Source organism: Panthera leo, chromosome B3, assembly GCF_018350215.1.
Source record: "Panthera leo isolate Ple1 chromosome B3, P.leo_Ple1_pat1.1, whole genome shotgun sequence".
NCBI classification, from domain to species: domain Eukaryota; kingdom Metazoa; phylum Chordata; class Mammalia; order Carnivora; family Felidae; genus Panthera; species Panthera leo.
The window spans coordinates 92520843-92542667 of record NC_056684.1 but is presented as its reverse complement, the minus strand read 5'-3'; the positions used below and the strand labels follow the sequence as shown (position 1 = coordinate 92542667).

General features: G+C 37.2%; 1 long non-coding RNA gene across 1 annotated transcript in view; it reads left to right on the top strand.

Annotated features, from left to right (window-relative positions):
- LOC122222492 overlaps nucleotides 1-7693 on the top strand; it is a 76447-nt gene extending 68754 nt beyond the window's left edge. The window contains exon 4 of the long non-coding RNA XR_006203785.1: nucleotides 7586-7693. This is a non-coding gene — a long non-coding RNA (uncharacterized LOC122222492). The remainder of the gene's footprint in view (nucleotides 1-7585) is intronic.
- Nucleotides 7694-21825: the final 14132 nt, after the last annotated feature.

Sequence of the window (21825 nt, the reverse complement as noted above, 5' to 3'; positions counted from 1 at the left end):
CAGAAAAAGCATTTGACAAAATTCAACATCATGATAAAAAAGTAGGTTTACTATACCTCAATATAATAAAAGCCATGTATTAAAAACCCACAGCTCATATCATATTCAATAGTGAGAAACTGAGAGCTTTTCCTCTAAGATCAGTAATAAGACAAAGATGTCCACTCTCACCACTTTATTCAACATAATACTGGAAGTCTTAGCCACAGCAGTCAGACAATAAAAAGAAATGAAAAGCTTTTCTTTTCATTTCAATAAAAAGAAATGAAAAGTCAGACAATAAAAAGAAATGAAATTATATATATATAATAGTGTATTATATATATAATATTTATATATATTATATAATATCATATATAATATTATTTGGCCATACAAAAGGAAGAGATCTTCCATTTGTTATAAAATAGATGAACTTAGAGGGTATTATGCTAAGTGAAGTAAGTCACACTGAGAAAGACAAATACTATATGATTTCACTTATATGTATAGTCTAAAAAACAAAATAAATGAATAAACAAACAAAAAGCAGAATCAGACCTTTAAATACAGAAAAAAAATTGATGGTTGCCAGAGGGAAGAGAGATGGGAGGATGAGTGAAATGAATACAAGGGAGTGGGAGATACAGACTTCCAGTTATGGAGTGGATATGTCATGGGGATAAAAGGTACATTATAGGGAATATAGTCAATGGTATTGTAATAACCATTTACATGATGATGGATGGTAGCTACACTTGTGGTAAGTATAACCTGACACATAGAGAAGTTGAATCATTATGTTGTATACTGAAACTAATGTAACATTATTAACTGTGCTCAAAGAAAGTAATACAAAAAAAGACAGAACCCCAGTTGCATTGTGATAGGAATAACAAGTAGTTGGTCATGATGATGATGGTGAAAAAAAGTTTAGAAGCTATCAGTACTATAAGGTAACAGAACTCATCCTTGATATAATTCTAGGTATATAATGATACATTTACTTTGGTTAAGAATTATTTAGATATTAGGACTAGTGGTCTGGACTGCCAGAAAAGACTTATTGGAAGATATATGTGAGAATCTGGGAAACAGAAATTAATTGCATGATGATAGAGTCTCTCTCTTTGCTACCAGTAAATTACACAGCTTAAAAACAAATCTATGGCATGCCTGAAAATTCCTCACCTAAGTTATAAGGAGATGAGCAAATTATACTACTATGTCAAAATAACTGAAAAAAAAAAATAAAAGACAAAGTGAAAGAATATAAAGAAAAATAATAAAATGGGGCTATAAGAAAAGTAGACAGGAAAACATGGTATAAAGTTCTCACAGTGTTTAAAGGTGGGACAACAAATCAATTCTAAGTTTCCTAATAAGTCAAAAGAGAGGAAATCAGGGCAAATTGAATGATTCACATTGTCCATATATGGTAAAAAAATAACTAAAAAATAATTGTCTGGGGAAAATTTCTCCTTGGTTATAACAAAGGAGACATGAAGTGAAAAAGTAGATAATGATATTTTTTTTTACAGTTTTTAATAGCATGTTTAATGCAGAATAGATAATCAAACTAAAGCATAGTTTAACAAAAGTGATTCTATGGAAGGCCCAGATGGTATAGTCTGAATTGACCCTTGGATAACACAGAGGAGCAAAAGAACAGAAGAATTGCACCTGCTGTAGACCATGCTCCACAAAGGCTAGTCATGGTAACTTCTGGAAAAATCCTTAAATGGGGTTATTCCATGTTAGTGATGAAGGAAAAATTCCTATGTCTTAATATCTACCAAATTGAGTATAGAGTTCTCATACTTTTATTAAAGTTAAGGAGTTTAATACTCTGTATTGAAGAGATAGTTACTCTATAGGGTCAGCCATAGGCAAAGTCCAAAATGTCTAAAACTAGACTCAATTTTGTCTTGGCTCCAGCACTTGAACAAATGAAAAGCTCAAGTGTTCCAAGTTCCAAATTCCTAGAGCATCTGTGAGACTATTGTAGTTTGGAAATTTTCCCATGCAGAAATAATTAATTGGTCATTAGGCCATAAACAAATTTCACTCATGATATTTAACTTTAAATATAGTTGGTGGTTAGTGACAATACAGATTAAATCACTCCCCAGTAACTAAAGGAGATTTTATATCAGTTCATATGACACATGTCTGTCAGGATTTATGGAAGCCACCATTCTTTCTGCTATCAGGTAGCTCCCAAGGCCCTTTGTTGAGGTCAGTCTGGGTTTATTAAAGTATATCCCTAACATTATGGAGAGAAATTAATTGTTCTCCTTGGTATGAGGTAGGAATGGATAGCATATGTTAAGTGTAAGTGGGTGAATGTGCCCTGTAGAATGATGATGATAATGATATAATAATGGTAACTGCTTATTGGTATTTACTATATAGTTGGTGCCTACGGAACACATCATGAACTTTATTTCACTTGATCTTGAAGAACCACTTAGTTTTTGTGAAGTATAATTGTCCTCAATTTACAGCTATAGAAACTGAAGGTTAGAGTTTAAATAGCTAACCTACATTTGCACAGTGACCAGGTGCAATGTGCAACCAAATGTACTTTTTCCTGTCTGTGTTCTTTCCTATTTACTGGTAATATTTGGCATTGTATACTTGCTTTTCAGCTTTAGCATCTATAGATTGTAGGTCACAAATCAGAGCCCAGATCAAAGGTCTTTGGCCACTCAGTATAAGAGAAGTGTATTGCCAAACCCAAGGCTTAGTCATCATCCTAGAGTTGGGGAGGAGGGGATGCTTCACAAATTTCTAAGAAAATAATTGTTAACTGTTTATTATATGGCCTGGAAGATTTGATTTAAAACAAAATTTCTATGACCTCTCAGAATCCTTGAAAATTAGTACATGATCTAGGTGTTGTAAATAATTTTGTAGAATATGAGTTATACTTTATTGTTAAAATTAAAACTGTTTTTTTGAATTATTAAGTAACCTTGTATTTTTAAATATGTCTTAAAATACTATGTATTACTATCTACTATCTCATACTACCTACTATTACTCATGTCTTTGAGTAATTTCATTCTAGGTTTTTTGTCAGAGTTCATTACTGGTATGGTAGTCTTCCAAAGAGCAATTTTGATTCACTTTCTGGCAATCTAATATATAAAATGATTCCCAGAAAGACATTCTGATAAATAAGCAGGAATTGTTTGTACATTTTGTCTTCATGGTGTAAACCTTGGCATAGTGCAAAAATCTCTGCTTCAAGAAGCACTATTCACACACAAAAATGTAAAGATGAAAAATGTTTGTGAATATATACTGTTAAAAAATAACTCTCTGCAGTTGTTAGTTTTATGCTTTGCAAACAAACTGAAGGGTAAGGATAAATTGTCTTAAGGCAGTTTTGCTTTTAGTCAGTATATCCTAAAGCAGTTGTAGTATGGAGTCAAACACTCTTCTTCATTTCATAAGGATACTGTCCTGGGCTCTGAGAGCTTAGGGTTGATAAAGAACTCTATGGAAGAGTTAATCAGATAAGGCTTCTTAAAGGAACAAACTTTTAAGCTAGATCTTGAAATGATTGATAAAAAAGGAAATGTCATGAGATGCAAAAGATACAGGAAAATAGAGGTTGGAATTTAAAATATCCTTAAGGATGATAACAAGGAGGAACACTGGGGTAAGTCATATATAAGGAGTTAAGAAAGATGAGTGGGAGCAATGGATAACAATACAGAGTTTTGAGTAAAAGACTGAAGCATTTAAATCTGATTAATAGGCAATGGAAAAATTGTACCCTTACAGAGTCCTTTGTAGCAGGTATGGTGAAAACAGATGAAAGACTAATTTGTGTGAGGCAGATGACTAAGAGTAACAGAGAGCTATTCAGAAAATTTCATGTTCAAGTACCTCTGTTTGGTACTAAGATATTGCAATGAATTAGAAATAATTCCTTCCTTCAACCCAATTTAGTCATAGTTTCAGGAAGGAGAATGGAGTACATGTAATATAAACAGAGGTGCTACAAGAACAAAAATAAATTTCAAAAATTTAATTTGAAAAATTGAGGAATATGTAATGAAAGAAGTGCCTTTTCATCTGGTTTTGAAGAATTAGTGGGATTTCTATAAGCTTGGCTAAAGGAAAGCCATTTTAGGTGGAAGGACTAGGGCAGGCCAGGGGTAGAGGTCAGCAGAGACAAGACTTATGGTCGGTGCATTGGAAGGAATATGTAAAATATTGAGAGGTGTTTTAAGCTCCTTGTAACATCACAGTGTTTAAATCTACATGGAGATCAAGACTGGGTAAATAGGACAACCCGGTTTGGTTTGCCAATGACTTTTTCCTCCACTTGTTTCTTATGTGAGAATTATGAGATAATTGAAGGATAGAATTATGGGATAAAGTGTTAATAAACTGGCATCATTATATCATATACAGATAAAGTAATTTGAAATGTATGCAATGCCTTCACTGACATTTCTAATTCCGTCCCCTCAAAAACTTTATGAGAAGTGAGGGAAAGTATTATTCTCCTATCCCATACGAGGCAATTTAGATTTAGAGACATTTGCTCAAGGTTACTCAGTTGCTAAGTGGTGGAGGAAGGTTTGAATCTAGGTTTCCTGATGTCGAGTGTAGTCTTATTACACCACACATGCAAAATGACAAGAGAAATAACCATTGGAACTGATTGTAGAATAGTATAAAGGGAGGATCAACATAGAGGAAAATAAAGAATATACCTGAAAATCTCCAATTTCCTAGCAAAAGAGCTTTCTAGTCCTTGATTTTAAGAGACAGTATTCCTTCTACTGGTTGATTATCTAGCTAGGAAATGGCCAACTGCTGAGATACACTATTAAACTGTTATATCTGAATTTGAAATCAGTTGGTCTGGTCATGCCCCATTTAGTTGTTATTTGAATGGACTATTCTCTGTAACAAATAGAAATGAATGAGCTCCTACTAACAGGGATCCATGTTCTATGAAATTCATGTTTACTCATAATTTTTATTATAAGGGCAAAAGGGAGAAAAGGATCCTTTCAGGAATTGTCGTAGGATGTCTAGAAAAACAGAAAAACAAATACAATGCTACTATCTTTCATCATGTAGGCTTTTCTCAAAATTTTTAAACAGAAATGAGGAATTTTAAGTGTTCTTTTTTTCATGGCCTTATCAATCTTCCCAATGTTCCTGTAAGTCAAGTAGGTGGTAAGAATAACTAACTTTAATGCATTTATTTGTTGCAAGAAAAAGACGCAAGGAGACAGGAGACTTGCAGTAAGAACACTTTAGTTTGAAATATTACACACAATAACAGGGAATAAATAATTATCCAAGGGAAGAAAAAATTAAATCTAACTACTCTATTGGAATATGGAAATGTTTTCTCATAATGAGTGAAAATAGAAAATAAATCATAATGAAGATTAAAAATAGAAAAATTCATGACACTTCAGCTAAATTCAATAAACATTTATTGAGTGCCTAATGAATTTAAACTTTAATCATTTTCTGTTTCTAGTTATATTGAAAAATGTTGTTTCTAAAGCCCAAGTATTAAAAATATTTTTTAAATGCTAAAGAAGTTTCCCTGAAAATAGAAGCAGTGTATGAAAATGAGCTTTAATAATGATTCTAGTTGTGAGGAGTTGTAAGGAAGGATAAGCAGTAAAATTCTTAGTAGGACTTCTGCTGAAGGGTTGCATAAATTATAAAAGAAACAGACACAGGGATAGCCTCTGTATTTAAGTACAGATTATGGAAAAGTGTTAAATAAAGGATCATGATTAGCTATTCATCTTCAGTATGCACGAAATAAAAGGAAACAAATTAAGCCATAACATGAAGTTTTAGTAGATACTTGGATAGACTTCCCAGCAACAATCATGGCCTAGTCCGATGCTAGATTGGGCTTTTATTAAGGTAGGTTGTGGAATATTTTTAGGTGAGAAAGGAAATAGAGATACAGAGGTATGTGACTCCTAAGGTCCTTAGCCTGTGTGTGTGTGTGTGTGTGTGTGTGTGTGTGTGTGTGTATTTTAAGGGTATTTTTTTCAAGAGATTGTTAAATTCATTGCTAAATTCCATTAAAGGATGGATTGCTGTTCTCTTCAGATTACTTCTTGAATTTGTCTAAGTTTATAGGTCTTAAAAAGAATCTAAGAAAATGTTGTCAAGTAGAACTTTGCTGTTTCTAGCAATCAAAAGTAGGTCCAGAACAATTAATCGAAGATGGGAAAATCAATTACTCAGTATATATTGTGTATGTATTTGAGGTCTCCAAATTTTAGAGGAGGCCAAGATGCTTCCCTTTTATGTCTGTTAGATGCCCACAGCTATGACTGTCAGGGAGAAAGGACTTTCAGCTGGTAGTGACTTAATCTTCCAGAGTGTATATATCCCTTCCAGAAGCATAGAGATTTTTAAAAGAGAAGTTGATGGATAAGGTAATGCTTTAACGTAAAAGAATAAAGCTCTAAAATTTCAGCCAGAGGGAGTGGGGCAGCCATTATATTGACAGAAGTCCATTTCATCACACTATAAAAGTGCCTATCTGTGCTTAAGATTGGTGTAGGAACAAGATATAATAAAATAGTAAATTGATGACATCACCAGGAGGAAATCATTCAAAACAGTGAAAGAAATCACAGAAAGAGAAAAAAGCTAAGGAAAGAGACATAAGTTGGTGATGGGGGTGGGAGATAGAGACAGAGGGAGAATTCACAGGAGATAGACCCCAAAGGACTCTACCCTGTTCTAAAGTAGCTAAAGGCAGGGGAGCTTGGGTGACTTAGTTAAGCATGCAAGTCTTGATATTGGCTCAGGTCATGGTCTTGAGGTTTGAGATTGAGCCCCAAGCAGGGCTCCATGCTGAGCCTGGAGGCTGCTTGGGTTTCTCTCTCTCCCTCTCTCTCTGTCCCTCTCCCCTGCTTGTGTTAGCACTTGCAGGTGTTCATTCTCTCTCAAAATAAACAAATGAACATTTAAAGTAGCCAAAGACAGTACATTTGTGTTACTAACCATAACCATATGTTACTAAAACAACCAATTTAATGTAAAAATTAAAATTTTTCTGAGTTATGTAGACTTAACCTTAGCTGCCTTTAAAAAAAAATTCATCTCCCCCTTTTCTCTTTACATCTCCTTTTCTCACTTCTCACTTGTCCTTTCATTTTGTCCCATCAGATCCATCTGTCATCCATCTATCTTCTATCTATCTATCTATCTATCTATCTATCTATCATCTATCTGTCTATCATCATCATCTATCATCTCTGTGTTTATTTTGATCCCTCTATCAATTCCTTCAAGATGCCACAGGTTAAAATGGATTATAGTCTTCATAACAATAGCTTCTTGATAACTGCGTGAGCTTCAAAACTAGATCACTGTTTTTCTAGTGTCTTTCAAGCCTTGAAAAATTTATACACTTCTGAAAATGTAGATCTATTGATTGAAATAATCAGTGATGATTGCAGTGATGATCTATGTGCTAGATTCTGTATTTTTAACAAGTTTTCAAAATAAATTTTATGCACTATAATATTTGAGATGTATTGCTATAAAGATATAGAAACTTAAAATTAACAAATGTTTCTGATTCTAGGTATATATCCTTTCTTTGGAGTATAAATGTGAGTGTAGAGGCCAGAAAAATGAAGCCAGATGGTATTGGAGGAAAACTTCCCAGGACTGCTTTCAGAAGGCTAACAACAGGTTAAGGTGAATGTGTCACTGTTTTCTACTTTCTTCTTACTGCAGTAAAAAAAAAAAAAAGTCATTGAAATGCTGAATGCTTAACTTCTTTCAGCATTAAGCCTCATAAGAACATCAATAAAAATTTAAAAGTTCTTTTTTCTTTCCTTTTACTTTTCTGGCTTGCATGAGTGTCTCTCATCACCCAGCCTAACCCTTTCCCTACAAAATTTTTCTTCTTGAAACTTGAGCTCTGCTTTCATTACTTTTGCCATTATGCAAAAGGTGATTTGGGAAAAAAAAATTTAGAAAAGTTTTCTATATCTGTGTTACAATTTTGACAATAGTGAAGAAAAATGGAATTCATTACTGCTACCTCAATGGAAATTATCCTCCTGTAAATACTTCAGAGGTGATTTCCAGGCAATTAACACTGGGGACAAGTTTGATTGCTTATTGACTTCTGAGTATAACCACACATTAATTAATTAATTAATTAATTTTTTTGTAAGAAATTTTTAAATCTGCCTGAAATTAGGTTGTTTTTTTTTTTTTTTTAATCTGAAACTTTAAAGTGGTTGAAATTAATCACATTTTAGAAGTTCAGGGTCTGGCCAGGTGATGAATATATGGCCAAGAAATTTCTTTGTAAGTCTGCTAATAAATAAAAAGGGCATCTTTGATAAGTTCCACAATCTTCTCTTGCATTAGATTGCATGATTAGATTTTTTCCTGTCTTTAATTCTTTCAAGGTGATAACTAGCTAAAGAAACACTATTGAGGACTGAATTTCTATGCAAAGTGATTCTATTGGTTTTTATAACTATTTTAGATGAATATGAAAAACTTTTCAAGCATATATGGAGTTTGGTGTAATATGATATGTCTGAGTGTTATATTTTAGCTCTAGTGTAATATTATAAAATTATTACTTTGGAAGAAAAATTTCATATCCTTATGAGGCCCCAAGATAGTCTTTTTCACTAAAGAAAAAAACATGAGACATTAGCTCAGCCTCTTGGTTTATAAACTGTGCAGCTTGAGTATGTTGTTAGAGTTTTAAAAACAAGGAAATTCAAATTGTAAAGAAGTCTTATGAGTTGTGGTTGAATGCAAAAATTAGTTAATTTTGGGAAGTGTATTGGCTCTATTCTGTAAGCTAATTATCCAAATCTTATTAAGATTAGATGTATTTCTAGCCCAGATTTCTTTCTTGCTAGTTGGCTCAGGATAGTTCCATACCTAGTAGAGACAGAGAATTAAAGTAATTACCTAAATATTTCAAGTGAGAAAGTGATTCTCCTTAAGTATTAAGTTTAATGAGGCTTAAAAAGTTGTTTTAGGTGACCTGAGTCAGTCTTCCCAGCCTACCCTCAATGGCCAATTGAATTCAATACTCAATACAAATAGTTTTTGTGGGGGAAAAAAAAAGGAGTCCTCTTTATGGGGGATATGGACAAAGAATTAGAAGTAGACCTTCTAGTTAGAAGGGCAGCTCCCTATGTCCCTTAATTCTCCACACAAGACCTCTGCCACATGAATGGGGTTGCTAGGACTTCAAGGATCTCTTTAGGACCATGTGACTGTTCCCTGGAACTAACATTTATCCTTGGTCTTTGGCCATTCTCTTCCTTGCTTTCATTTATTAAAATCTTAGTGTTTTCACTGGTGCAACTCCCCAAGGCTTTTATATAGGACATGGGGCTTATTTCCCATTGGCTTTTAAATGGAAAAGGATATTAAACTGGAGGTTTTAACTGAGACAGTACTATATCAGTAAGATATCAAAGTGAGTCATCAAACAGATGACCCTGTAAAGTTTAAATTCGAATGAATGTCTCCCTTCGAATGGAGGTTGTGGAGGCCAAGACTGAGAAGGGTTATCCCAAACTAGAGTGGGCCATCGGCTCAAGGAAACTGGAATGGGAATCTTCCTAATGTTGCCCAGTAGGACAGCCTGGAGGGTACTCAAGAAAAGTTAGAAGTGACTGCCAGAGTAGTAGAAACCAGGAAGGGTATAATAAACTCTGAAAGAGAATGTATTTGCTGGTCAAGAACCACTCCAATGAGTCCATTCTAATGTTGGATAGCTCTGAAGAATGCACAAATTTGCCCCATCAGAGAAAGGCTGCTATAAACATCTGTTATGCCAAGAGAGTGTGAAGGCAGCTTAGGTCTGTGCACTCAACAAATGCCAGGGAAAACACTGTACTGATGGAGTTTGGAGCCAAAGTCAGAGGATACAGCAGCACTGTTAAATATATTTAAAAGACAGTGGAGGGGCGCCTGGGTGGCTCAGTCAGGTGAGTATCCGACTTCGGCTCAGGTCATGATCTTACAGTTTGTGGGTTCGAGCCCCGTGTTGGGCTCTGTGCTGACAGCTCAGAGCCTGGAGCCTGAATCGGATTCCATGTCTCCCTCTCTCTCTCTCTCTCTCTCTCTCTCTCTCTCTCTCTCTCTCTGCCCCTCCCCCACTCATGCTCTGTCTCTCTCTCTCTCTCTGTCAAAAATAAATAAACATTAAAAAAAATAAATAAAAGACAATGGGAGATGGAAGCATATTGGCATATTCTGACTGTATTTCATGAACCACGTGCATAACTCCTAAGACTTGCTTAAACAATCAGGGGTTAATTAATACTGGCTCAGATTAATATTAATAAGGAAGCAATGTTTAATAAAATTAGGAATCAAAGTTTATATTTTCAGCCAGGACAAATTTTATTTACATCATATAACAAAGCAACATAATCTAAACAAAACTACTTATTGTATGCTTTTTTTTTCCCCCAGGGTGGGACAATCATAAATCACTAGGATATTGTTACTTTCTTATTTAATTGCTCATGATTGTTACTGTTTTATTTTATTATAGTGTAGGTTAGCATCTCATTTGTAAATTTAAGAAACTTTTTTAATACCTACCCAAAGCCTTAAAGTGACAGGAGGTAGGAAAAACAATAGACCTAGAAACCACTGCAAAATTCCCCTCACTGTGATGTGTTGCATTCCAGGTAGATTGCTTAATTATTGGGCCATGCTCTCTGAGATTGGCTTCTTGCCAAGGACAATATGATAGTGGCTATCCTTGTTCCTCGTTCCTTATTCCTGGTTTATACAAATCATTTTAGAAAACAAAACACAACAATGAAAGATATGTGTAATCTTAAAAATATATATATTCTAGGGGCACCTGGGTGGCTCAGTCGATTGGGCGGCAGACTACAGCTCAGGTCATGATCTCGGGTCTGTGAGTTCAAGCCCCACGTCGGGCTCTGTGCTGACAGCTCAGAGCCTGGAGCCTGTTTCAGATTCTGTGTCTCCCTCTCTCTCTGCCCCTTCCCTGCTTGGTCTCTGTCTCTGTCTCTCTCAAAAATAATAAACATTAAAAAAAATTAAAAAAAATATATATATATATTCTATTTAGAGTAATGATCTGAGGACCTGACAATGAGCTATCTACAGAGAATTATTTCTACCTGCTCCACTCTGCCATATTTTCAGTACTGTGATTTCGATTATGATATTGAGATGCACCTATTATGGCTACTACTATTACCATTCTCTTTTGATTATTTTCATTTTTCTTGGGCTTCTCCTCCTTGGTTTCCCTCAAAGGTCTTCTTCCTCTATTTTGATTCCCCAGGATTCATTCCTCGATCTTGAACTGTGCCCACTCAGATCTCTTTTACCTGCCAGTGCACTTAACTCCTCAACTGCTGTCCGTGTTGGTTGTTAATGGCTCACAACTGACCCCCTTCTCTGAAGACTTGCCAAAATAAAGACCCACCTCTCCTGGAAGTCATGCTCAGCTCTCTTCTCAAGGCAGTGTACAGCTAATGGCTCTCTAATGGGAGGAGCACTATGAAAACCTGGCCTCTTTGCCTCAAGGTGAAGCCAACTCTGGTACACTGCTGATTCAGGCCTCTCTATGAGATGAAGCTGAAGCTAGGTTCTGAGACCATATTCTTGCTTTGATTTTCCCCCTGCATATCCTGCTTCTTCCACTCTCCTTCTCCTGAGAGCACTCCTTCAGCAAATCATTTGAACAATTCCCACCTTGGACTGTTTCTAAGGAACCCAACTTAAGACAATCATTTGTTCTCTCATTATAGTCCCTCGCTATGCAATCCCATGATTTCAATAGGAGCTAACATACTGACTTTCAAACTGATATTCTCCAGCTCATATCTCATATCTAACTTCCAGACTCAGAAATACAATTGCCTTTTTTAGGTTTTGTCAAATTTAGGACTGCCTCCCATCTCTGGGCAAGGTTGTATTTGGATTCTTTTTAATTGCATTGTATTAGAAATTTCAGGATCATAAAAGTCTGAGGCTTACTGAAAGCTGTGTATGCCCTCTGTTCCCTATCAAATGCAATTGTCTTGTGAATATAACATATTCCTATGGGCACATCAAGATTGTGGGCAGTATCATGAATTACATAGACTTGGGTTATGTGTAGTTCCTGCAGTTTTTGCCCTTTAATAGAAGTCTATGAGCATACAAGAACATGAAAGTGATATTATAGGGAATACCTTAACTGCACTGAAATTCACAAAACCCAAATCATGCAAACCTCAACATATTAATCATCTTTAGCAATAAGTTACTTGCTATAAGCTTCAAAACACTGCTGTGCCACAACATAGTGAAGTTCATATGCCTGATGGAAGCCCTTCTTGAGTTCCACAGGCAAAGCTTAATTTGCTGAACATATCTCTATTATAGTCTCATCACATGGCATTTCAATTGTTTCTTGTTTGCATCCCCTCTGGCCCCTTGGAGACAAGGGTTGTATTTTTTTTTTTTTTTTTATAATTTCTGGATGAATAGTAGGTACTCAATAAATGTTAGTTTCTGAAATAAAGTGAAAAATGGAGAGGGCAAGAAAAATACAGAAAGAAGAGTTCATAGGATAGAGATGGGTTGACTTTGCTTTGAGGCTGTTATTAATTTATTGCTTCTTAGCACTCCATGCACACTTCAATATATTTGTTTGTGAGAAACAATGACATTCCTTCAAGTATCTCCTCTTTAAAGTGAGCACCAGTCCAGTATAGGATGCTGTATGGATATTGCAGGAGGAAGAAGTTTTCTTGCTGTCTCTTACGTGGAACTAGGGCTTGTTAGTATGGTTGTCAGGACATTCTGTGGCTCTTGTCCCAGCCATAGGCCCAAAACAGGTCTTACAAGGTCTTGCAGCCTTATAGGCCTGGCTCTTACCTTCCTATAGATATCTTGTCAGAGTAGCCAGACCTACTGTGTGCCCTGTGTTCTGCAGGCCTCTTGTCCCCAGCAGTCCCCAGTCTCCCACTGCATACCCATGTCACTGGTTGCTGTTCATCTCCTCTTCCACCTGTATGCTGGAGTTGCCCATTTCTTTCTTTTTTTTTTTAAGTTTATTTATTATTTTGAGAGAGAGAGAGAGAGTGAGACAGCACACAGCAGGGGAGGGGCAGAGAGAGAGGGAAAGAGAGAATCCCAAGCAGGCTTTGCACTGTCAGCACGGAACCCAGCGTGGGGCTTGAACTCAGGAACCATGAGATCATGACCTGAGCCAAAGCCAAGAGTCAGACAACCGAATGAGCCACCCAGCTGTCCTGGGTAGAGTTGCATATGTCTTAACCAGCAATTTAGACCAGCTAAGGCCTTACTGAACCAGTGAAATTCTCTGCTGTATGGTAGCCAAACCATACCTTCTCCAGCAGTGTGATCGCCTCTAAATTTGTTCTCCCCTGAATGCTCTTCCTCAGTCCTAGGGTGAGTTTCCTTGTAGTTTTCTTATAGTTACTTTTATTATATTTAATAATTCTTTATATTAACTGTCCCCCTTTTAACCTACTGTGTGGTTTCTTTCCTGATTGCACTCACACTACTACAGTGTCTGTGCTACAGTATGCCTTCTATAAGCTAGCAAAAGTGACATACCTAAAACTGGATACCTGCATTAGTTTATCAAAATATGCTGGTGCTTAAGAAAAAATCATAAAGATCTTTCACTGTTTCATTTTTGGTCACTGAATTTTTGTGTTTATTTTCAACTTGATTAGATTTCTAGAATAGATGATTAAGGCTTTTGTTTTGTTTTGTTTTGTTTTGTTTTTGCTTAAGGCTTGTCATAAAATAACAATTTTGAGCTGTGAGCCTTATAGACAGACTTAAAAGTAAATAGAGATATGGGATCCACATGTATAAAACTAAAGATATTTGGGAAAGATTATTTCAGGATATTTAAAATACATATCAAACACTCTCAAAATTTGATGTGAGCTGGTTGCAAACACACAAGGATCCAACTGAAGATACTGAAGAGCACCATTGAGCATGCTCTATGAATCCCCCATATCTGACCCTTCTAGTTTTTGTCAGCTACAGAAATGATGCCTTCCACTCTCAGGATTCTTTCTGTTCAATGTGACAGAAAACCAATCCTAGCTGGCTTTAAAAATCAGGAGAATTTATGGGTTCAAATAGCTTGACAATCTAAAGGATGGTCTTATTTTAAGTGTAGCTTGGTCAGGGGCTTAAAATATGCCACTAGGGCTTTATCCCCCATCTTTACTTCTTACCTCTTTTTCTGTTGTATTTCTTCTCAGTCTCTAGAGGAAAAAAAAAAGTCACCCAGCAGTGCTAACCCGCATCTTCCTAGACTAAAATACAGTAGATGTGATGGGGTGCCTGGGTGGCTTAGTTGGTAAAGGGTCCGACTCTTGATTTCAGCTCAGGTCATGATTGCAGGGTTTGTGAGTTCGAGCCCCACGTTGGGCTCTACGCTGACCTCAAGGAGCCTGAGATTCTGTATCTTCCTCCCTCTCTCTGCCCCTCTCCCACTTGCTCTCTCTCAAAAATAAATAAATATTAAAAAAATACAGTTGATGTGAAAGCAGTTTTGTTTTTCTCCCCCCCCCCCCCCCCCCCCCCCCCGGGAACTCCCAGCAAGTACTGCCATTCACTCTGACTAGAACAGCTTGAGTTACATAGCTAACCTTGAGTCAAAGGAGAGGGCCCCTGGGTTGTGCAGACCTTTTTTCAGGTTTGGTCACCACTGGAACCAGATAGTGTCAGTAAGGGATGATTCCCTAGAGAAATTTAAAGAAATCTACTTCAGGGTAGGGTGCCTTAAGAACAGAAAAATGCTCAGTAAGCAAAATAATAACTATACACAGCACTAAGCAAATCCCGAACAAGACAGCCTGGCTCTCAGTAGTCCCACTACTGAGCCCCACTACTAGCCCCAGCTGGTTTACTTAGACAAATCTTGCCAGCAACACATTTTCTTAGAAATTGGCTGGGTTCTTCCATCAAGATAGGTAGATCACCTGTCAGGCCAGCTAGACTTTGAGTGAAGACACTTGCCATGGCCAGCAGTTTTTCTGTACTTACCCCACATTCCAAAGTAACCTGTGTGTCTTCGAAACCAACCTTTGTTAATTATTTTTGATCATTCAATGTGCCATACAGTGTCTCATACCTGCCGATCTAAGATGGTAAGAACAGACAGTGGAGGCCGGGTACATCTCTCAACTCCATTTCACCTGTTGATGGTAAGGGTAACTTATTGAGTGTTTGCTAAATAATAAGCACGTTTATTGGCACTTTATGTACATTAACTTATGTTATCAGCACAATAAGCCTGTGAGATAAATACTATTATTATTCTTATTGCATAAGTGAGGAAACTGAGGCAGAGAGAAATTAAGGTAATTTGTCCAGGGTCACACAAGTAGAAAGAGGTGGACCAGGGATTCTCACTTAGGTGGTTTGAGTTCAGGACTTGCTTTCGTAACTACTACACCATGCTGCCTCTAGTGGACACCAAGAGTCATTGTCAGTCCATTTCTAGTAGCCTGGTGGCAGAGGTGTTCTGTCTATATAAAGGAATTTGCTTTATTCAGATAAAACATGGTGGCATAGCTTTCTCATGCCTTTGGCATTTTTGCATAGCTGCTTAAATTTCTAATGCACTCTCTAGGTTTAGAAATAGGCTCAGAGAGAGTAAGATCCTGTTTAACATAATTTGTTTTCCAGAACTTTGAATCTAAAAAACCCACTTCCACATAGAAATACATCCAGGCTGCTGGCCCCATGGCACTTCTTGCTCATATTGAACTTGTCATTGCCTCAGTTGTTGGATCAGCACTTGTGAGAGAGGCAGAATAATATAGCAAGTCCAAATGGGATTGGGAGTCGGAGGACCTGGGTTCAAGTTCTGACTTGTGAATTCAAATGTATGTGAACCTTGTACACTACAGTTTTCTTGTATGTGAAGTGGTGAGGAAATCAGATTTATGAAACAGGAAACTTGACTCAGCCTTGGTTAAAAAGAAAAGAAGCCACATTTCACAAAATAGTGGTAATGGATAAGGTTTAGAAGGAAAGAATGCATAGAACAGGCTGGTGGGGTGAGGCTATTTATAGTTTGTGGTCAAAGGCACACAGTCAGCAAAGACTGTTCTATGAGTGCAGACCTATGGGGAAAAGGCCCTGCTTTAGTTGAAATCTATGCAGACTCTATCCCTAGTTTTAACACTGAGAAGAACAAGGAAGCTTTCTTCTTAAGAAGAGAAGTTCTTAAGACATTTAAAAATTCAGGTTTAATTTCTCTGGAACTTAACTTCCAGGGATAAGTGCCTGGAAGCATTATATTTTAATTTAACTTGTATAATAGATTTGCTGCAGGCAATGGATGTTCTTTAAGTTATAAAGGAACTCACCAGTCTTGTGCGCCCCTGTGTCTGTGGTATGGGCTACTGCCCTGGTTTCCCTTATCTCCCAGGTAAGTCTGGCCCACCTGAAGGTGATCTATATATCTTGATGGAAGAACCAAGCCAATCTCTAAGGGAAGGTGTTGCTGGCAAGGGTGGGGTTCAGACTGTGGCTCGGCGGACACACAGGGGCTCGAGGACCTGCAAGCAGACCACCACCCCAAAAACCGGTCCTTCCAATTCACACCGGGTGGGAGCTCAGTTTCTTGGGCAATAGTTAATGGTACCTTTTTCACAGTATTCCTTATGAAGATTTAGTGAGATAATCATGTCCAACAAATATAGCCATAAACATGTAATCAGTAGTAGCTACTCTCACCTTGGTTTGTGCAGTGACTGACCTGGGAGCCCATCCCTGTGCTTCTCTACACACATTACCCCCCACTCCCTCCCTCCCTAAACTGGACTCTCATCTTCTGCTCTGTTCTGCAAAAGTGCCAGCAGCATAAATTGTGCCTACTTGTGGCTGCAACCTCACTCAAACTTAGTGCTCTTTTTGCATTTCAGAAGGATTTGGCTTTAATCTTTAAGGTCCTACAAGTGTTTCTTGCTAGGGTCTGACAAGGCACCTTAATTACTCTCTAATTCCTATCCTTGAGCCATGCGCTCTGTGCTTTCTGTCTCCAGCCTGAAATGTAACAGGATTTCTTGGTACCCTTGAATGTTGTAAACTGGAAAAACTGATTTCAGTTCTCCCAAGTTATTTTGAAGATGTCAAAGCTTAGAATCTTTGCTCCAGCTAAGTAGAGCTGCTTGTGGTTATTTCTGGTTTCTTACTGGCAAAGCTATTGAGCCACACAGGCCATAGTTTGATAGTCATTTCTGTACAGTGTCTACAAAGTCTATGTGGCCCCATAATTGTGTGAAATAAATTCCTGAATTATCGATAAGTGCAAAATAAGTAACATTTATATACAGAATAGATCACATATAAACAAACACAAATGTGGCTTTCTAATATTTAAAAAGGCTCTCATTTTTTGATCTGGGGCACTTAACAAGGATTTCTTTTTTACCTGCAGCATTTTGTTCTCAGTTATTACTTTTTTAAGTTTATTTGTTTTGAGAGAGAGACAGAAAGAGAGAGAGAGGGAGAGAGCAGGGGAGGGGAAGAGAGAGAGGGAGAGAGAGAATCTCAAGCAGGCTCTGCACTCCCACGAACTGTGAGATCAAGACTCAGACACTTAACTGACTGAGCTACCCAGGCTCTTAGTGATTAATGGATCAGTATTTTCCTCTAGAGCACCCACCTGTTCTTTATATAACCTTGGACTTCTATTTAGTTTTTCTATGTTAGTTAAGCCTACAAATACTCTGCAGTTTCTGTAGACAACATGATACAACTTAAACCCTCCTATTGTAGATGTAATAGGATTTTGTGATATGACCATTGCAAGGAGCTAGAAGGGGATCAGGGGGATATTAAGGTCCAGATTATGGTATACTTGGACAGATGACTTATTGTTTTTTATATAGATACCTCCTGAAATGAGATAAAAGAGACATGACATAGGACGCATGGATATTCCAAATCATTTAGACCAAGTTCAAAATCAAGACAGAAATGTCCCTTCTCTGGTTTTTAAAAAAATTTCTTTTACATTTTGATTCACTTCTGTTCTCCACCTTGCCTTAATTAAGACCTCAAATTTAGGCTGATTTAAGCTTTGTTTTCCCTGGTCGTACCTTACTTCATTTCCTTCTGCCATCATCTTCATTAAATCTTCAAGGTTTTCTATGAGGGCTTCATTAATAACTTATAAATCCATAATTTAATGCAACCTAAAGGGAATCTTTTCTGTTACTTTGGATATATGCATTTTCTGTGGATTAAGCATCCCTAAGAGTCAGGCTTTAAAATCAAATTTATATGTTGAATTTCTTACTAGCATTTAAAAAATGCTGGATTATTTTGGAGAGTACAATGTTAATGGTTTTTAAATTATCTGACAAATTCCCTTGATCTAATTCTCTAATCTACTCCCTGATGTTTAATATTGGGTCTTTTCATACATGGTATTACTTTCCTGGATATTTTCAGAATTTAGGATCCCTACAATGGACAGGTCAGGGATAGGTAGTGGGGAGGGTGCGTATCAGCTTTTTGGTATTCTTTTTAAGGTAAGTTATGACAATTACTTCCATTTGTGTTATAGTTTAGTTTCTTCAAAAAGTACAAAGTATAACCATGATAGTTGCTGACAACTAACAAGTAGCATAGGGAAAAAGCAAGGAAAATTGAAGATGATTATTGGGGCTGCTATATATAATATTAAATGAGAGGGCTATATAATTTCTGAGGTTGGGTATATTTAGTAACAAGATAAAATCCTATATTATTAGTATTATCTCATTTTTTATTAGTATAATTTTCATGCAGCCAATGCATCCATTAAAGTGTGCAGTTAAATGAGTTTTAAAAATGTAAATACCCAAGCTACCTTGTAACTGCCAATCCCCAATCAAGTTATAGAACATTTCCAGCACTGCAGAAAGTTCTCTCATGCTCCTTTGTATTTGATCCCCACTGTAGGCAACCACGAGCCCACTTTCTGTTACTGTAAATTAATCTGCTTCATTTAGTATGCTTTTAAGATTCTTCCAAGTTTTCCCATGTATCAGTAGTTTGTACATTTTAATTTTTTATTTATGGAGTAATACTCCATTGTATGACTAGATCACGGTTTGTTCATCTGGTGATGATCATTTGGATTGTTTCTAGTTTAAAACTATTATGAATAAAGGTGCTGCAAACATTAGTGTCCAAGTGATACTGTAAACATAACTTTTCACTTCTTTTAGCTAAATAACTAGAATAAAATTGTTTATGGGCAGCTGTGCAAATGTTTTCCAAAATGTTTATACCATTTTACACCTCCAATCAGTAATATATCAGAATTCCAGTTCCATCCAGTGTCCATAAGTGACATTTTCATTTGGTAGATAGTTTTCTTTGTTGTACAGAGACTTTTAGTTTGATGTAGCCTCACTTGTTAATATTTGCTTTTGTTTCCTATGCTTTTGCTGTCCTATCCAAAAAAATTGTTGCAAAGACCAATGTCAAGGAGTTTTTTCCTCTGTATTTTCTTCTAAGAGTTTTATTTATTTGCCTATATTGAGCTATCCTTGCATCCCAGGGATAAATTCCACTTGATCATAGTGTATGATCTCTTTAACGTGCTGTTGAATTTGGTTTATTCATATTTCATTATGGAAATTTGCATGTGTGTTCATTTTCTTGTGTATGAAGGCAATGCTGGTATCATAAAATGAGTTTGGAATTGATCCCCCCTCTTCAATTTTTTGGAAGAATTTGAGAGGATTGGTTTTAATTCTTTTTTACTTACTTGGTAGAATTTACCCATAAAGCCATCTTGTCCTGGGTTTTTCATCATTGGGAGGTTTTTGATTTCTGCTTCAATCTTCCTACTCATTATTGGTCTGTTCACATTTTCTGTTTCTTCATGATTCCATCTTGGTTGGTTCTATGTTTCTAGGTTTATCCTTTTTGTCCTGGGTTATCCAATTTGTTGGCATAATTTTGATATTAGTCTCTTTTGATCTTTTGTATTTCTATGGTATTCGTTTTAATGTCTCCTGTTTCTTTATTATACTTTTAGGCCTTACATTTATGTCTTTAATCCATCTCAAGTGGATTTTGTATTTGGTATAAGGGTCCAGTATAATTCTTTTGCACTTAGATATCCAGTTTTCTCAGCACTATTTATTGAGGAGATTATTCTTTCCTCATTGTGTACACTTGGTGCTTTTTTCTTTCTGCTTCCCTAAATGGCTAATTTCAAATGACCTGATTTTGAGTTTGCTGATTCTTCCTTCTGCACAATCAAGTCAGCTGTTGGAAGTCTTCACTGAATTTTTCAACAGTGCTATTGTATTCTTCAGCTCCAGGATTTCTGTGTGTGTGTGTATGTGTGTGTGCGTGTTTTAATGGTTTCTATTTCTTCTCATTGGTTTCTAAACTTTGTATTTTGTTCATCTATTATTCCCTGATTTCATTTCATTGTCTATATGTCTTCTATTGTATCTCATTGAGCTTCTTTTTTTTTAATTTTACATTTATTTTTGAGAGAAAGTGTGTGAGTGTATGTGCACAGGAAAGGGGCAGAGAGAGAGGGTGACAGAGGATCTAAAATGGGCTCTGCACTGACAGCATAGAGCCCAATCCGGGGCTCGAACTGACAGATCGAGCTTACAAGATCACGACCTGAGCCAAAGTCCAAAGCTTAACCAACTGAGCCATCCAGGCACCCCTCACTGAGCTTCTTTAAGATGATTGTTTGCATTATTTTTCAGGCAATTTACAGATCTTTATCTCTTTGAGGTTGGTTACTAGAGCTTTATTAATTTCCTGTCATGGTTCCATGTTTGCCTTATTCTTCATGATCTGTGTAGTCTTGCATTAGGTCTTTGCTTTTGAAGAAACAAGTACCTCTTTCAGTCTTTACAGAGTGTTTTTGGCATTTCCTGTTGTGTCTCCAAGTATCACCTCTGTGACTGCAGTCAAGCAAGTTTAAAGTCAGGTCATGTGTCTACTGCTTGGTTTACATTGGGGTCCTCAACCGGTGGGACCTGGTAACTTGGTCTGTAGGGCTAACGCTGGGTTAAGTGTCTACTTCAGGGTCCACAGATGGTGGATCTGTTATCAGGTATGTGGATGGGTGCGGCTCCTATTATGTCCTTGGGAGGGCTCCCAACATGCCACTGAGTGGATCACTTAGTGGCAGGATTGGCCTCAGACTGCAACTGAGGGGAGTTAGAACTGAGTAACAGGACTGCTTAAAAGTCCACAGTTGGGACCGATATCTGTAGGCCTGCCTTTAGGGGCATGGACAGGCATGCCTCCTGCCAGTGTCCTGAATGACAGGACTGCCCCTAGATGCTCATGTCTGATTGGGGCTGGATCCTGACCACATGGCTGCCTCATGATCTACAGTTGGACCAAAGTCAGTGGTCCTGCTTTTGGGGAGCACAGAGAAGTTTCTCCCACTAAGTCCCTGTGCAGGCAGGACTGCCTCTGGACTATGACTATGTATGGTGGGATCTGAGTCACAGGGCCACTTCAGGATCTCCATCAGACTGAGGTCAGCAGACCAGCCTTTGGGGGCATAGATGGGTGTCTCCTTCTGGGTCCCTCAGTAGGTAGGACTACTTTCTGTTGTAGCTGTCAAGGGCTGGAGCCAGGTTATGGGGCTTCTCTAAGATCTGTAGTTAGACCAAGGTCAGTGGGCCTACCACAGGGGGCATGAAGATGTGCATCTCCCAGCATGACCTTGGGTTGATAGGAATGTAGTAGCCTGTGGCTGAGAGGGGCCATACAGGGCCATTTCAGATGTGCAGTTGGAATGAGGTCAGAGGACCT